Source organism: Staurois parvus, unplaced genomic scaffold (assembly GCF_062004578.1).
Source record: "Staurois parvus isolate SC_StPar_1 unplaced genomic scaffold, SC_StPar_1.0 ptg000333l, whole genome shotgun sequence".
NCBI classification, from domain to species: Eukaryota; Metazoa; Chordata; class Amphibia; order Anura; family Ranidae; genus Staurois; species Staurois parvus.
This window is the reverse complement of record NW_028318129.1, coordinates 727825-742801: the sequence shown is the minus strand read 5'-3', so window position 1 is coordinate 742801 and position 14977 is coordinate 727825. Positions and strand designations below refer to the sequence as shown.

The 14977-nt window shown below is 56.7% G+C and overlaps 6 non-coding genes across 6 annotated transcripts; all 6 read left to right on the top strand.

The window, feature by feature from the left end:
* The first annotated feature begins 119 nt into the window (after positions 1-119).
* LOC149457226 (5S ribosomal RNA) lies at positions 120-238 on the top strand. The gene has a single exon (XR_016313677.1). It is a non-coding gene; the product is annotated as a 5S ribosomal RNA (ribosomal RNA).
* A 2761-nt stretch (positions 239-2999) lies between these two features.
* Positions 3000-3118, top strand: LOC149457225 (5S ribosomal RNA). The gene has a single exon (XR_016313725.1). It is a non-coding gene; the product is annotated as a 5S ribosomal RNA (ribosomal RNA).
* A 2750-nt stretch (positions 3119-5868) lies between these two features.
* Positions 5869-5987, top strand: LOC149457224 (5S ribosomal RNA). Its single transcript, XR_016313737.1, has one exon. It is a non-coding gene; the product is annotated as a 5S ribosomal RNA (ribosomal RNA).
* Positions 5988-8746: 2759 nt separating this feature from the next.
* On the top strand, positions 8747-8865 carry LOC149457223 (5S ribosomal RNA). Its single transcript, XR_016313736.1, has one exon. It is a non-coding gene; the product is annotated as a 5S ribosomal RNA (ribosomal RNA).
* A 2759-nt stretch (positions 8866-11624) lies between these two features.
* Positions 11625-11743, top strand: LOC149457222 (5S ribosomal RNA). The gene has a single exon (XR_016313735.1). It is a non-coding gene; the product is annotated as a 5S ribosomal RNA (ribosomal RNA).
* A 2759-nt stretch (positions 11744-14502) lies between these two features.
* Positions 14503-14621, top strand: LOC149457221 (5S ribosomal RNA). Its single transcript, XR_016313724.1, has one exon. It is a non-coding gene; the product is annotated as a 5S ribosomal RNA (ribosomal RNA).
* The last annotated feature ends 356 nt before the right edge of the window (positions 14622-14977 follow it).

Genomic DNA, 14977 nt, shown 5'->3' with positions numbered 1-14977 from the left:
AGCAGCAGCAGCAGCAGCAGCAGCAGCAGGCGGCTTGTCCTGGGTAGTAGAGCCGAGGAAAGGCGGAGGCCAGGCTGCCCGTGACAAGTAGAAGAGGCTTGAAGGAGAGCCTGAGTACTGCCTACGGCCACACCACCCTGAACGCGCCCGATCTCGTCTGATCTCGGAAGCTAAGCAGGGTCGGGCCTGGTTAGTACTTGGATGGGATCCCGCCTGGGAATACCAGGTGCTGTAGGCTTTTGCTTTTCCTCCAGCAGGGGTCACTCTCCTCCATGGCTCTTTCACATTCACTTTTACCTCCCCGCTCTCCAAGCCCTCCTGCTGCACACCTGCACTCAAGGAAACAACCTTTTCATCCCCTGCTCATTTGCCAGCTCGGCCCACTCACAAACAAATCAGCCCTCTCAAAATACAATGCTAGCTGCATTGGAACACTCACAGACAGAAGAGCAAGAAAAAAACTCACAAGAAATGCATGGCTAACAAATCAGGCGCTCATTTGCAGGTTCACCAGGGAACACAGGTATCTCATCCCCTTCACAAAACAGGGCTTAGTGCTTGCTGGCAAATCCCTTCTTGGCAATCCCAGAGGTCAGGCGTTACCTGGAGTTGGCCACCAGCTTTGCACACATCTCAGGAGGGATTTTGGCCCACTCCTCTTGGCAGATCCTCTCCAAATCATGAAGGTTTGGCGGCTGACGTTTGGCAACTCCAACTTTCAGCTCCCTCCACAGAGATATTGTCAGCCGGATGAAGGTCTGGAGACTGGCTAGGCCACTCCAGGAGCTTAACGTGCTTCTTCTCCAGCCGCTGCTTTGTTGCCTTGGCCGCGTGTTTTGGCTCCTTGTCATGCTGGAACAGCCACCCGCCATTCATTTTCAATGCCCTGGCTGAGGGGAGAAGGTTCTTGCCCAAGATTTGCCGCTCCATTGCCCCGTCCATGGTCCCCTTGATGCGGTGCAGTTGTCCTGTCCCCTTAGCAGAAAAACACCCCCAAAGCAGCATATTTCCACCACCATGTTTGACAGTTGGGATGGTGTTCTTGGGGTCATAGGCAGCATTCCTCGTCCTCTGCCTCCAAACACGGCGAGTTGAGTTGATGCCAAAGAGCTCCATGTTGGTCGTCTCATCTGACCACGACACTTTCAACCAGTCCTGCTCTGCCTCATTCAGATGTTCAGTGGCAAACTTCAGACGGGCCTGGACATGTGCTCTCTTGAGCAGAGGGACCTTGCGGGCACTGCGGGATTTCAATCCTCGTCGGCGTAGTGTGTTACCCATTGTTCTCTTGGTGACTGCGGTCCCAGCTGGCCGGAGATGATTGACAAGATCCTCACTCGTAGTTCTGGGATGATGCCTCACTGTTGTCATGATCATTGACACTCCACGAGGGGAGATCTTGCACGGGGCACCGGTCCTAGGGAGACTGACAGTTGCTTTGTGTTTCTTCCATTTGCGAATGATTGCACCGACTGTTGTCACCTTCTCACCAAGCTGCTTGGCCATAGTTTGGTAGCCCAGTCCAGCCTTGTGTAGGTCTTCGATCCTGTTCCTGACATCCCTGGACAGCTCTTTGGTCTTTGCCGTGGTGGAGGGTTTGGAATCTGATGGTTTGATTGCTCCTGTGGACAGGTGTCTTTTATACAGGTCAGAAAATGAGATTAGCATCTCTCCCTTTAAGAGGCTGCTTCTAATCTCAGCTTGTTACCTGTGTGAAAGACACCTGGGAGCCAGAAATGCCGCTGAATGATAGGGGATGGAATACCTATTTCCCTCAGGAACATGCGAATCAGCGCATCATTGGTTAGACATGCAGTTCTTTTGAATGTTTTCTTGCTAGTCTGTCTCTCAGTCAATACACCTAGCATTGGATTTTTAGACCGATCGATCATTTGTTTGTGAGCGGGCAAAGATTCAAAATCAGCAGGGGGTGAAATACTCCTTTCCTTCACTGTAGCTCCCCCAAAGTCCCCAGGCCAGCCTAGGCTTTTCTGAGCCCGCTTCCCTTTTGCGGGCCGCTCTTTTCAAAACACGCTGGCTTTCTTCTCTGTGTCCCTCAGGAGCTGGCCACGCATCCAGCCCCCTCCGGCAGCGGAGCAACGCTCAGACGCCAGCCCCAGCCAGCTAGCCCCGTCCTGCATCCCGCTTAGGCTCCGCGGCCCAGCCCTTTGCCAGCGCTCTCCTCAGCCGCTTTGGCGCTCTCACGCCTGCTCTCCAGTCGCCTTGCGCCGACACATTCCGCTGCGCTCCCCAGGCCGGGGGACAGCAGCGGGGAAGGCACGCGCGCCGCCCCCCCAAGCCAGCCAGAAGCAACAGAGCCGCCGAAGGCCACGATACCTGCGCCCTGAGGCGGTTAGAGCGCCGGGCCCGCTGCTGGAGGCAGGGGCCTGTGCGTCAGGGCCCTGTGGTGTGCGCAAGGGGGAGCCGGCCACTGGGGAGGTGAAAAAGAGCGAGGGCCGGAGCGCAAGGAACTGGCGTTTGTAGGCCCCGGTGCCAGCAGGGTCCCTAGCCTTGGTTTGGGTCAGGGGCAGGGAGGCGGGAGCGCTGTCCGGCGCCCCGAGAGGTCTGGCTGGCAAGCGAGCGTAGGCCCCTTGCTTTGCGGTGCTCTTTGCGGCTGCTGTGTCCAAAGCTTGCTCCCCGCGGCTGGTGTGGTGCTCAGCCCTGCGAGCCAAAGGCTTGAAGTCAGGCCAGGGGAAGGCGGGAAGGAGAAGGAGGAGCGGTTGAGGCCAGGCTGGCGTGGTGTGCTTGTGCCTGAGGAGGTGCGGTCAGGAAGAGGTTAAAGAGGGAGCAAAGCAGCGGGGGGGAGGCAGGGGTTTGAGGAGAGTGAGTGAGAGAGGAGGGACGGGGCGGTGTGTCAGTTGTGCCGGTGGGTGAGAAGGAAATAGCAGCAGCAGCAGCAGCAGCAGCAGGCGGCTTGTCCTGGGTAGTAGAGCCGAGGAAAGGCGGAGGCCAGGCTGCCCGTGACAAGTAGAAGAGGCTTGAAGGAGAGCCTGAGTACTGCCTACGGCCACACCACCCTGAACGCGCCCGATCTCGTCTGATCTCGGAAGCTAAGCAGGGTCGGGCCTGGTTAGTACTTGGATGGGAGACCGCCTGGGAATACCAGGTGCTGTAGGCTTTTGCTTTTCCTCCAGCAGGGGTCACTCTCCTCCATGGCTCTTTCACATTCACCTTTACCTCCCCGCTCTCCAAGCCCTCCTGCTGCACACCTGCACTCAAGGAAACAACCTTTTCATCCCCTGCTCATTTGCCAGCTCGGCCCACTCACAAACAAATCAGCCCTCTCAAAATACAATGCTAGCTGCATTGGAACACTCACAGACAGAAGAGCAAGAAAAAAACTCACAAGAAATGCATGGCTAACAAATCAGGCGCTCATTTGCAGGTTCACCAGGGAACACAGGTATCTCATCCCCTTCACAAAACAGGGCTTAGTGCTTGCTGGCAAATCCCTTCTTGGCAATCCCAGAGGTCAGGCGTTACCTGGAGTTGGCCACCAGCTTTGCACACATCTCAGGAGGGATTTTGGCCCACTCCTCTTGGCAGATCCTCTCCAAATCATGAAGGTTTGGCGGCTGACGTTTGGCAACTCCAACTTTCAGCTCCCTCCACAGAGATATTGTCAGCCGGATGAAGGTCTGGAGACTGGCTAGGCCACTCCAGGAGCTTAACGTGCTTCTTCTCCAGCCGCTGCTTTGTTGCCTTGGCCGCGTGTTTTGGCTCCTTGTCATGCTGGAACAGCCACCCGCCATTCATTTTCAATGCCCTGGCTGAGGGGAGAAGGTTCTTGCCCAAGATTTGCCGCTCCATTGCCCCGTCCATGGTCCCCTTGATGCGGTGCAGTTGTCCTGTCCCCTTAGCAGAAAAACACCCCCAAAGCAGCATATTTCCACCACCATGTTTGACAGTTGGGATGGTGTTCTTGGGGTCATAGGCAGCATTCCTCGTCCTCCGCCTCCAAACACGGCGAGTTGAGTTGATGCCAAAGAGCTCCATGTTGGTCGTCTCATCTGACCACGACACTTTCAACCAGTCCTGCTCTGCCTCATTCAGATGTTCAGTGGCAAACTTCAGACGGGCCTGGACATGTGCTCTCTTGAGCAGAGGGACCTTGCGGGCACTGCGGGATTTCAATCCTCGTCGGCGTAGTGTGTTACCCATTGTTCTCTTGGTGACTGCGGTCCCAGCTGGCCGGAGATGATTGACAAGATCCTCACTCGTAGTTCTGGGATGATGCCTCACTGTTGTCATGATCATTGACACTCCACGAGGGGAGATCTTGCACGGGGCACCGGTCCTAGGGAGACTGACAGTTGCTTTGTGTTTCTTCCATTTGCGAATGATTGCACCGACTGTTGTCACCTTCTCACCAAGCTGCTTGGCCATAGTTTGGTAGCCCAGTCCAGCCTTGTGTAGGTCTTCGATCCTGTTCCTGACATCCCTGGACAGCTCTTTGGTCTTTGCCGTGGTGGAGGGTTTGGAATCTGATGGTTTGATTGCTCCTGTGGACAGGTGTCTTTTATACAGGTCAGAAAATGAGATTAGCATCTCTCCCTTTAAGAGGCTGCTTCTAATCTCAGCTTGTTACCTGTGTGAAAGACACCTGGGAGCCAGAAATGCCGCTGAATGATAGGGGATGGAATACCTATTTCCCTCAGGAACATGCGAATCAGCGCATCATTGGTTAGACATGCAGTTCTTTTGAATGTTTTCTTGCTAGTCTGTCTCTCAGTCAATACACCTAGCATTGGATTTTTAGACCGATCGATCATTTGTTTGTGAGCGGGCAAAGATTCAAAATCAGCAGGGGGTGAAATACTCCTTTCCTTCACTGTAGCTCCCCCAAAGTCCCCAGGCCAGCCTAGGCTTTTCTGAGCCCGCTTCCCTTTTGCGGGCCGCTCTTTTCAAAACACGCTGGCTTTCTTCTCTGTGTCCCTCAGGAGCTGGCCACGCATCCAGCCCCCTCCGGCAGCGGAGCAACGCTCAGACGCCAGCCCCAGCCATCTAGCCCCGTCCTGCATCCCGCTTAGGCTCCGCGGCCCAGCCCTTTGCCAGCGCTCTCCTCAGCCGCTTTGGCGCTCTCACGCCTGCTCTCCAGACGCCTTGCGCCGACACATTCCGCTGCGCTCCCCAGGCCGGGGGACAGCAGCGGGGAAGGCAAGCGCGCCGGCCCCCCAAGCCAGCCAGAAGCAACAGAGCCGCCGAAGGCCACGATACCTGCGCCCTGAGGCGGTTAGAGCGCTGGGCCCGCTGCTGGAGGCAGGGGCCTGAGCGTCAGGGCCCTGTGGTGTGCGCAAGGGGGAGCCGGCCACTGGGGCGGTGAAAAAGAGCGAGGGCCGGAGCGCAAGGAACTGGCGTTTGTAGGCCCCGGTGCCAGCAGGGTCCCTAGCCTTGGTTTGGGTCAGGGGCAGGGAGGCGGGAGCGCTGTGCGGCGCCCCGAGAGGTCTGGCTGGCAAGCGAGCTTGGCCCCTTGCTTTGCGGTGCGCTTTGCGGATGCTGTGTCCAAAGCTTGCTCCCTGCGGCTGGTGTGCTGCTCAGCCCTGCGAGCCAAAGGCTTGAAGTCAGGCCAGGGGAAGGCGGGAAGGAGAAGGAGGAGCGGTTGAGGCCAGGCTGGTGTGGTGTGCTTGTGCGTGAGGAGGTGCGGTCAGGAAGAGGTTAAAGAGGGAGCAAAGCAGCGGGAGGGAGGCAGGGGTTTGAGGAGAGTGAGTGAGAGAGGAGAGACGGGGCGGTGTGTGTCAGTTGTGCCGGTGGGTGAAAAGGAAACAGCAGTAGCAGCAGGCGGCTTGTCCTGGGTAGTAGAGCCGAGGAAAGGCGGAGGCCAGGCTGCCCGTGACAAGTAGAAGAGGCTTGAAGGAGAGCCTGAGTACTGCCTACGGCCACACCACCCTGAACACGCCCGATCTCGTCTGATCTCGGAAGCTAAGCAGGGTCGGGCCTGGTTAGTACTTGGATGGGAGACCGCCTGGGAATACCAGGTGCTGTAGGCTTTTGCTTTTCCTCCAGCAGGGGTCACTCTCCTCCATGGCTCTTTCACATTCGCTTTTACCTCCCCGCTCTCCAAGCCCTCCTGCTGCACACCTGCACTCAAGCAAACAACCTTTTCATCCCCTGCTCGTTTGCCAGCTCGGCCCACTCACAAACAAATCAGCCCTCTCAAAATACAATGCTAGCTGCTGCATCGGAACACTCACAGACAGAAGAGCAAGAAAAAACTCACAAGAAATGCATGGCTAACAAATCAGGCGCTCATTTGCAGCTTCACCAGGGAACACAGGTATCTCACCCCCTTCACCAAACAGGGCTTAGTGCTTGCTGGCAAATCCCTTCTTGGCAATCCCAGAGGTCAGGCGTTACCTGGAGTTGGCCACCAGCTTTGCACACATCTCAGGAGGGATTTTGGCCCACTCCTCTTGGCAGATCCTCTCCAAATCATGAAGGTTTGGCGGCTGACGTTTGGCAACTCCAACTTTCAGCTCCCTCCACAGAGATATTGTCAGCCGGATGAAGGTCTGGAGACTGGCTAGGCCACTCCAGGAGCTTAACGTGCTTCTTCTCCAGCCGCTGCTTTGTTGCCTTGGCCGCGTGTTTTGGCTCCTTGTCATGCTGGAACAGCCACCCGCCATTCATTTTCAATGCCCTGGCTGAGGGGAGAAGGTTCTCGCCCAAGATTTGCCGCTCCGTTGCCCCGTCCATGGTCCCCTTGATGCGGTGCAGTTGTCCTGTCCCCTTAGCAGAAAAACACCCCCAAAGCAGCATATTTCCACCGCCATGTTTGACAGTTGGGATGGTGTTCTTGGGGTCATAGGCAGCATTCCTCGTCCTCCTCCTCCTCCTCCAAACGCGGCGAGTTGAGTTGATGCCAAAGAGCTCCATTTTGGTGGTCTCATCTGACCAGGACACTTTCAACCAGTCCTGCTCTGCCTCATTCAGATGTTCAGTGGCAAACTTCAGACGGGCCTGGACATGTGCTCTCTTGAGCAGAGGGACCTTGCGGGCACTGCGGGATTTCAATCCTCGTCGGCGTAGTGTGTTACCCATTGTTCTCTTGGTGACTGCGGTCCCAGCTGGCCGGAGATCATTGACAAGATCCTCACTCGTAGTTCTGGGATGATGTCTCACTGTTGTCATGATCATTGACACTCCACGAGGGGAGATCTTGCTCGGTGCACCGGTCCTAGGGAGACTGACAGTTGCTTTGTGTTTCTTCCATTTGCGAATGATTGCACCGACTGTTGTCACCTTCTCACTAAGCTGCTTGGCCATAGTTTGGTAGCCCAGTCCAGCCTTGTGTAGGTCTTCGATCCTGTTGCTGACATCCCTGGACAGCTCTTTGGTCTTTGCCGTGGTGGAGGGTTTGGAATCTGATGGTTTGATTGCTCCTGTGGACAGGTGTCTTTTATACAGGTAAGAAAATGAGATTAGCATCTCTCCCTTTAAGAGGCTGCTTCTAATCTCAGCTTGTTACCTGTGTGAAAGACACCTGGGAGCCAGAAATGCTGCTGAATGATAGGGGATGGAATACTTCTTTCCCTCAGGAACATGCGAATCAGCGCATCATTGGTTAGACATGCAGTGCTTTTGAATGTTTTCTTGCTAGTCTGTCTCTCAGTCAATACACCTAGCATTGGATTTTTAGACCGATCGATCATTTGTTTGTGAGCGGGCAAAGATTCAAAATCAGCAGGGGGTGAAATACTCCTTTCCTTCACTGTAGCTCCCCCAAAGTCCTCAGGCCAGCCTAGGCTTTTGTGAGCCCGCTTCCCTTTTGCGGCCCACTCTTTTCAAAACACGCTGGCTTTCTTCTCTGTGTCCCTCAGGAGCTGGCCACGCATCCAGTCCCCTCCGGCAGCGGAGCAACGCTCAGACGCCACCCCCCAGCCAGCTAGCCCCGTCCTGCATCCCGCTTAGGCTCCACGGCCCAGCCCTTTGCCAGCGCTCTCCTCAGCCGCTTTGGCGCTCTCACGCCTGCTCTCCAGTCGCCTTGCGCCGACACATTCCGCTGCGCTCCCCAGGCCGGGGGACAGCAGCGGGGAAGGCAAGCGCGCCGGCCCCCCAAGCCAGCCAGAAGCAACAGAGCCGCCGAAGGCCACGATACCTGCGCCCTGAGGCGGTTAGAGCGCTGGGCCCGCTGCTGGAGGCAGGGGCCTGAGCGTCAGGGCCCTGTGGTGTGCGCAAGGGGGAGCCGGCCACTGGGGCGGTGAAAAAGAGCGAGGGCCGGAGCGCAAGGAACTGGCGTTTGTAGGCCCCGGTGCCAGCAGGGTCCCTAGCCTTGGTTTGGGTCAGGGGCAGGGAGGCGGGAGCGCTGTGCGGCGCCCCGAGAGGTCTGGCTGGCAAGCGAGCTTGGCCCCTTGCTTTGCGGTGCGCTTTGCGGATGCTGTGTCCAAAGCTTGCTCCCTGCGGCTGGTGTGCTGCTCAGCCCTGCGAGCCAAAGGCTTGAAGTCAGGCCAGGGGAAGGCGGGAAGGAGAAGGAGGAGCGGTTGAGGCCAGGCTGGTGTGGTGTGCTTGTGCGTGAGGAGGTGCGGTCAGGAAGAGGTTAAAGAGGGAGCAAAGCAGCGGGAGGGAGGCAGGGGTTTGAGGAGAGTGAGTGAGAGAGGAGAGACGGGGCGGTGTGTGTCAGTTGTGCCGGTGGGTGAAAAGGAAACAGCAGTAGCAGCAGGCGGCTTGTCCTGGGTAGTAGAGCCGAGGAAAGGCGGAGGCCAGGCTGCCCGTGACAAGTAGAAGAGGCTTGAAGGAGAGCCTGAGTACTGCCTACGGCCACACCACCCTGAACACGCCCGATCTCGTCTGATCTCGGAAGCTAAGCAGGGTCGGGCCTGGTTAGTACTTGGATGGGAGACCGCCTGGGAATACCAGGTGCTGTAGGCTTTTGCTTTTCCTCCAGCAGGGGTCACTCTCCTCCATGGCTCTTTCACATTCGCTTTTACCTCCCCGCTCTCCAAGCCCTCCTGCTGCACACCTGCACTCAAGCAAACAACCTTTTCATCCCCTGCTCGTTTGCCAGCTCGGCCCACTCACAAACAAATCAGCCCTCTCAAAATACAATGCTAGCTGCTGCATCGGAACACTCACAGACAGAAGAGCAAGAAAAAACTCACAAGAAATGCATGGCTAACAAATCAGGCGCTCATTTGCAGCTTCACCAGGGAACACAGGTATCTCACCCCCTTCACCAAACAGGGCTTAGTGCTTGCTGGCAAATCCCTTCTTGGCAATCCCAGAGGTCAGGCGTTACCTGGAGTTGGCCACCAGCTTTGCACACATCTCAGGAGGGATTTTGGCCCACTCCTCTTGGCAGATCCTCTCCAAATCATGAAGGTTTGGCGGCTGACGTTTGGCAACTCCAACTTTCAGCTCCCTCCACAGAGATATTGTCAGCCGGATGAAGGTCTGGAGACTGGCTAGGCCACTCCAGGAGCTTAACGTGCTTCTTCTCCAGCCGCTGCTTTGTTGCCTTGGCCGCGTGTTTTGGCTCCTTGTCATGCTGGAACAGCCACCCGCCATTCATTTTCAATGCCCTGGCTGAGGGGAGAAGGTTCTCGCCCAAGATTTGCCGCTCTGTTGCCCCGTCCATGGTCCCCTTGATGCGGTGCAGTTGTCCTGTCCCCTTAGCAGAAAAACACCCCCAAAGCAGCATATTTCCACCGCCATGTTTGACAGTTGGGATGGTGTTCTTGGGGTCATAGGCAGCATTCCTCGTCCTCCTCCTCCTCCTCCAAACGCGGCGAGTTGAGTTGATGCCAAAGAGCTCCATTTTGGTGGTCTCATCTGACCAGGACACTTTCAACCAGTCCTGCTCTGCCTCATTCAGATGTTCAGTGGCAAACTTCAGACGGGCCTGGACATGTGCTCTCTTGAGCAGAGTGACCTTGTGGGCACTGCGGGATTTCAATCCTCGTCGGCGTAGTGTGTTACCCATTGTTCTCTTGGTGACTGCGGTCCCAGCTGGCCGGAGATCATTGACAAGATCCTCACTCGTAGTTCTGGGATGATGCCTCACTGTTGTCATGATCATTGACACTCCACGAGGGGAGATCTTGCTCGGTGCACCGGTCCTAGGGAGACTGACAGTTGCTTTGTGTTTCTTCCATTTGCGAATGATTGCACCGACTGTTGTCACCTTCTCACTAAGCTGCTTGGCCATAGTTTGGTAGCCCAGTCCAGCCTTGTGTAGGTCTTCGATCCTGTTGCTGACATCCCTGGACAGCTCTTTGGTCTTTGCCGTGGTGGAGGGTTTGGAATCTGATGGTTTGATTGCTCCTGTGGACAGGTGTCTTTTATACAGGTAAGAAAATGAGATTAGCATCTCTCCCTTTAAGAGGCTGCTTCTAATCTCAGCTTGTTACCTGTGTGAAAGACACCTGGGAGCCAGAAATGCTGCTGAATGATAGGGGATGGAATACTTCTTTCCCTCAGGAACATGCGAATCAGCGCATCATTGGTTAGACATGCAGTGCTTTTGAATGTTTTCTTGCTAGTCTGTCTCTCAGTCAATACACCTAGCATTGGATTTTTAGACCGATCGATCATTTGTTTGTGAGCGGGCAAAGATTCAAAATCAGCAGGGGGTGAAATACTCCTTTCCTTCACTGTAGCTCCCCCAAAGTCCTCAGGCCAGCCTAGGCTTTTGTGAGCCCGCTTCCCTTTTGCGGCCCACTCTTTTCAAAACACGCTGGCTTTCTTCTCTGTGTCCCTCAGGAGCTGGCCACGCATCCAGTCCCCTCCGGCAGCGGAGCAACGCTCAGACGCCACCCCCCAGCCAGCTAGCCCCGTCCTGCATCCCGCTTAGGCTCCACGGCCCAGCCCTTTGCCAGCGCTCTCCTCAGCCGCTTTGGCGCTCTCACGCCTGCTCTCCAGTCGCCTTGCGCCGACACATTCCGCTGCGCTCCCCAGGCCGGGGGACAGCAGCGGGGAAGGCAAGCGCGCCGGCCCCCCAAGCCAGCCAGAAGCAACAGAGCCGCCGAAGGCCACGATACCTGCGCCCTGAGGCGGTTAGAGCGCTGGGCCCGCTGCTGGAGGCAGGGGCCTGAGCGTCAGGGCCCTGTGGTGTGCGCAAGGGGGAGCCGGCCACTGGGGCGGTGAAAAAGAGCGAGGGCCGGAGCGCAAGGAACTGGCGTTTGTAGGCCCCGGTGCCAGCAGGGTCCCTAGCCTTGGTTTGGGTCAGGGGCAGGGAGGCGGGAGCGCTGTGCGGCGCCCCGAGAGGTCTGGCTGGCAAGCGAGCTTGGCCCCTTGCTTTGCGGTGCGCTTTGCGGATGCTGTGTCCAAAGCTTGCTCCCTGCGGCTGGTGTGCTGCTCAGCCCTGCGAGCCAAAGGCTTGAAGTCAGGCCAGGGGAAGGCGGGAAGGAGAAGGAGGAGCGGTTGAGGCCAGGCTGGTGTGGTGTGCTTGTGCGTGAGGAGGTGCGGTCAGGAAGAGGTTAAAGAGGGAGCAAAGCAGCGGGAGGGAGGCAGGGGTTTGAGGAGAGTGAGTGAGAGAGGAGAGACGGGGCGGTGTGTGTCAGTTGTGCCGGTGGGTGAAAAGGAAACAGCAGTAGCAGCAGGCGGCTTGTCCTGGGTAGTAGAGCCGAGGAAAGGCGGAGGCCAGGCTGCCCGTGACAAGTAGAAGAGGCTTGAAGGAGAGCCTGAGTACTGCCTACGGCCACACCACCCTGAACACGCCCGATCTCGTCTGATCTCGGAAGCTAAGCAGGGTCGGGCCTGGTTAGTACTTGGATGGGAGACCGCCTGGGAATACCAGGTGCTGTAGGCTTTTGCTTTTCCTCCAGCAGGGGTCACTCTCCTCCATGGCTCTTTCACATTCGCTTTTACCTCCCCGCTCTCCAAGCCCTCCTGCTGCACACCTGCACTCAAGCAAACAACCTTTTCATCCCCTGCTCGTTTGCCAGCTCGGCCCACTCACAAACAAATCAGCCCTCTCAAAATACAATGCTAGCTGCTGCATCGGAACACTCACAGACAGAAGAGCAAGAAAAAACTCACAAGAAATGCATGGCTAACAAATCAGGCGCTCATTTGCAGCTTCACCAGGGAACACAGGTATCTCACCCCCTTCACCAAACAGGGCTTAGTGCTTGCTGGCAAATCCCTTCTTGGCAATCCCAGAGGTCAGGCGTTACCTGGAGTTGGCCACCAGCTTTGCACACATCTCAGGAGGGATTTTGGCCCACTCCTCTTGGCAGATCCTCTCCAAATCATGAAGGTTTGGCGGCTGACGTTTGGCAACTCCAACTTTCAGCTCCCTCCACAGAGATATTGTCAGCCGGATGAAGGTCTGGAGACTGGCTAGGCCACTCCAGGAGCTTAACGTGCTTCTTCTCCAGCCGCTGCTTTGTTGCCTTGGCCGCGTGTTTTGGCTCCTTGTCATGCTGGAACAGCCACCCGCCATTCATTTTCAATGCCCTGGCTGAGGGGAGAAGGTTCTCGCCCAAGATTTGCCGCTCTGTTGCCCCGTCCATGGTCCCCTTGATGCGGTGCAGTTGTCCTGTCCCCTTAGCAGAAAAACACCCCCAAAGCAGCATATTTCCACCGCCATGTTTGACAGTTGGGATGGTGTTCTTGGGGTCATAGGCAGCATTCCTCGTCCTCCTCCTCCTCCTCCAAACGCGGCGAGTTGAGTTGATGCCAAAGAGCTCCATTTTGGTGGTCTCATTTGACCAGGACACTTTCAACCAGTCCTGCTCTGCCTCATTCAGATGTTCAGTGGCAAACTTCAGACGGGCCTGGACATGTGCTCTCTTGAGCAGAGGGACCTTGCGGGCACTGCGGGATTTCAATCCTCGTCGGCGTAGTGTGTTACCCATTGTTCTCTTGGTGACTGCGGTCCCAGCTGGCCGGAGATCATTGACAAGATCCTCACTCGTAGTTCTGGGATGATGCCTCACTGTTGTCATGATCATTGACACTCCACGAGGGGAGATCTTGCTCGGTGCACCGGTCCTAGGGAGACTGACAGTTGCTTTGTGTTTCTTCCATTTGCGAATGATTGCACCGACTGTTGTCACCTTCTCACTAAGCTGCTTGGCCATAGTTTGGTAGCCCAGTCCAGCCTTGTGTAGGTCTTCGATCCTGTTGCTGACATCCCTGGACAGCTCTTTGGTCTTTGCCGTGGTGGAGGGTTTGGAATCTGATGGTTTGATTGCTCCTGTGGACAGGTGTCTTTTATACAGGTAAGAAAATGAGATTAGCATCTCTCCCTTTAAGAGGCTGCTTCTAATCTCAGCTTGTTACCTGTGTGAAAGACACCTGGGAGCCAGAAATGCTGCTGAATGATAGGGGATGGAATACTTCTTTCCCTCAGGAACATGCGAATCAGTGCATCATTGGTTAGACATGCAGTGCTTTTGAATGTTTTCTTGCTAGTCTGTCTCTCAGTCAATACACCTAGCATTGGATTTTTAGACCGATCGATCATTTGTTTGTGAGCGGGCAAAGATTCAAAATCAGCAGGGGGTGAAATACTCCTTTCCTTCACTGTAGCTCCCCCAAAGTCCTCAGGCCAGCCTAGGCTTTTGTGAGCCCGCTTCCCTTTTGCGGCCCGCTCTTTTCAAAACACGCTGGCTTTCTTCTCTGTGTCCCTCAGGAGCTGGCCACGCATCCAGTCCCCTCCGGCAGCGGAGCAACGCTCAGACGCCACCCCCCAGCCAGCTAGCCCCGTCCTGCATCCCGCTTAGGCTCCACGGCCCAGCCCTTTGCCAGCGCTCTCCTCAGCCGCTTTGGCGCTCTCACGCCTGCTCTCCAGTCGCCTTGCGCCGACACATTCCGCTGCGCTCCCCAGGCCGGGGGACAGCAGCGGGGAAGGCAAGCGCGCCGGCCCCCCAAGCCAGCCAGAAGCAACAGAGCCGCCGAAGGCCACGATACCTGCGCCCTGAGGCGGTTAGAGCGCTGGGCCCGCTGCTGGAGGCAGGGGCCTGAGCGTCAGGGCCCTGTGGTGTGCGCAAGGGGGAGCCGGCCACTGGGGCGGTGAAAAAGAGCGAGGGCCGGAGCGCAAGGAACTGGCGTTTGTAGGCCCCGGTGCCAGCAGGGTCCCTAGCCTTGGTTTGGGTCAGGGGCAGGGAGGCGGGAGCGCTGTGCGGCGCCCCGAGAGGTCTGGCTGGCAAGCGAGCTTGGCCCCTTGCTTTGCGGTGCGCTTTGCGGATGCTGTGTCCAAAGCTTGCTCCCTGCGGCTGGTGTGCTGCTCAGCCCTGCGAGCCAAAGGCTTGAAGTCAGGCCAGGGGAAGGCGGGAAGGAGAAGGAGGAGCAGTTGAGGCCAGGCTGGTGTGGTGTGCTTGTGCGTGAGGAGGTGCGGTCAGGAAGAGGTTAAAGAGGGAGCAAAGCAGCGGGAGGGAGGCAGGGGTTTGAGGAGAGTGAGTGAGAGAGGAGAGACGGGGCGGTGTGTGTCAGTTGTGCCGGTGGGTGAAAAGGAAACAGCATTAGCTGCAGGCGGCTTGTCCTGGGTAGTAGAGCCGAGGAAAGGCGGAGGCCAGGCTGCCCGTGACAAGTAGAAGAGGCTTGAAGGAGAGCCTGAGTACTGCCTACGGCCACACCACCCTGAACGCGCCCGATCTCGTCTGATCTCGGAAGCTAAGCAGGGTCGGGCCTGGTTAGTACTTGGATGGGAGACCGCCTGGGAATACCAGGTGCTGTAGGCTTTTGCTTTTCCTCCAGCAGGGGTCACTCTCCTCCTCCATGGCTCTTTCACATTCACTTTTACCTCCCCGCTCTCCAAGCCCTCCTGCTGCACACCTGCACTCAAGCAAACAACCTTTTCATCCCCTGCTCGTTTGCCAGCTCGGCCCACTCACAAACAAATCAGCCCTCTCAAAATACAATGCTAGCTGCTGCATCGGAACACTCACAGACAGAAGAGCAAGAAAAAACTCACAAGAAATGCATGGCTAACAAATCAGGCGCTCATTTGCAGCTTCACCAGGGAACACAGGTATCTCACCCCCTTCACGAAACAGGGCTTAGTGCTTGCTGGCAAATCCCTTCTTGGCAATCCCAG